The sequence below is a fragment of the Penaeus monodon genome, chromosome 1 (genome assembly GCF_015228065.2).
Source record: "Penaeus monodon isolate SGIC_2016 chromosome 1, NSTDA_Pmon_1, whole genome shotgun sequence".
NCBI classification, from domain to species: Eukaryota; Metazoa; Arthropoda; class Malacostraca; order Decapoda; family Penaeidae; genus Penaeus; species Penaeus monodon.
The window spans coordinates 55,765,227-55,767,726 of NC_051386.1; the positions used below are offsets into that span (position 1 = coordinate 55,765,227).

At 15.9% G+C, this 2,500-nt stretch overlaps 1 pseudogene across 1 annotated transcript in view; it reads right to left on the bottom strand.

Moving 5' to 3' along the window:
- The window catches only part of LOC119574635, a 15,389-nt pseudogene that overhangs the window by 10,821 nt on the left and 2,068 nt on the right, over positions 1-2,500 (bottom strand). Inside the window, exon 2 of the transcript XR_005228888.1 lies at positions 1,895-2,012. The product of XR_005228888.1 is annotated as a 26S proteasome non-ATPase regulatory subunit 1-like (transcript). The remainder of the gene's footprint in view (positions 1-1,894; positions 2,013-2,500) is intronic.

Below are 2,500 nucleotides of genomic sequence, written 5' to 3' on the forward strand. Positions count from 1 at the left end.
TTATAATAATTATATATATAATATATATAATTATATATATATTATTTTATCAAAATAAAAATTTTTATATATACAATTTAAAAAAAATAAATAAAAAATAAAATAATAATACCCTAAAAATTAAAAATATTATAAATAAACTATAATATATAATATATATTTTTATAAAGATATATATAAAAATATATATATAATATATAATAAAATATTATATTATATAACATATATATATTTAATATATATTATTTTAAATTATAAATTTATATTTTAAAATATATTTTAAAATTATTATTATTATATTATATATATATAATTATTATATTATATATTATATAATATATATTTATAATAATGTTTTATAATAATATTTTATAAAAATTATATATAAATATATTGATTAAAAATTATATATTTTTAAATTATTGATAATAAAATTTTATTAAATTTTTATAAAATATATTTTTAATATATATAAAAATATATCAATAATATTATAAATATATAACAATATATTAACAACAACAACAGTAATATTTTAATATATATATTATATATATATATATTATATTTATATATTATATTAATATATAATTATAATATATAAAAACATATTATAATATATATTTAAAATATTATTTTTAAAATATAAATATATATATATATAAAATAAAAATAAAATAAAAATATAAAATATTTTATTAAATAAATTTATATAAAAATTTATTCATATATAATAATTAAAATCATATATATTATAATTATTATATTATATTTATAAAAATATATTTAATATAATTATATAAAATTTTTTACAATTTATAACATATTTATAACATTTTTTTATAAAAAAAAATATATACATATTATAAAAATATATTAAAAAATTTAAAAATATAATTTTAAAAATTTATAAAAAATATTTATAAAATATATCCCCCCCCCCTTTATATATATATTAAAATATTTATATATATATAAAAATAATATTTATATATAAAATATTATATATATATTTAAAATATTTATATATAATATAAAATTTTTATATATTTATATATTATATATATATTATAAAAAAAAAAAAAATAAAAAAAATAAAAAAAAAATATTTATATTTTTATTATTATTTTATTATATTATTTATTTTTATATAAATATATATATAATATTATTAATATATATATATATATATATATATATATATATATATATATATATATCTGAGAGAGAGAGAGGAGAGAGAGAGAGAGAGAGAGAGAGAGAGAGAGAGAGGAGAGAGAGAGAGAGAGAGAGAGAGAGAGAGATATGTGTATGTGTGTGTGTGTGTGTGTGTGTGTGTGTGTGTGTGTGTGTGTGTGTGTGTGTGTGTGTGTGTGTGGTTGTGTTGTGTTTGTGTGTGTTGTGTGTTGTATGTATGTATGTACATATATATGTATATATGTACATGTATTATATGTATATGTATTATATGTGTATGTATTATATGTATATGTATGTATATATGTATGTATGTATGTATATTAGTATGTATGTAGTATGTGATTATGTATGTATGTTATGTATGTATATGTATATGTATGTATGTGTATATGTATGTATGTATGATACATGTATATATGTATTATATATATGATATATATTATGTATGTATATATGTATATATAAAATATATATATATATATAGTATATATGATATATATAATATACTATATATATATATATAATATATATAATATATATATATTATAATATATATATAAATATATATATATATAAATATATATATATATTATATATAATATATATATATATATATATATATATATATATATATATATATTATATTATATATAAGCATATATAAATCAATTTAATATTCAAGCACATTACTTACATTTTCTGGATAGAGTCTGCAATTTCTGGCCAGAAAGTATCTGTTATCTCATTGAGTCTCTCCAATGCAAACACTCGTAACTGATCTTCATTCTCATCCAAGAGGGCTAGGATGCCCGCTGAAAAACACAAATAAAATAAAGTTGTTATTTCCTTCCTCTAACGTTTAGTCACCATCATATAAGAAATGAAAAATCAGAAAGATGAGATGGAGTGTGGATGATTTCAGGTATAATTTCTTTATTCCCAACTAATGACTTATTTATCATCTAACATTAAAATATAAACAGTACTTAGTTAAACATTACACTTATTTCCATTATCATGAATATTTAGCAAAAATAAAAAAGATTTACATCAAATCAGCAGTACAGCTTGATTCCCATTGCAAAAGGCACTTGCAATACTGCAACTGTCATTGTTTACATACAAATGCTATTGTGACATCATCTTGTCCTGCTTGCCTGGCTATGAAGGAAGGCAGGATGGACAAGATGAACAACTTGTCCTGAATGCCAAAGTAGAGGTTCTGATTGGTCAAAACATATTGTCTGTTTTGTCCAATTTGTTGGACGAGGAGTTCCGAACACATAATATGAAGGTTATT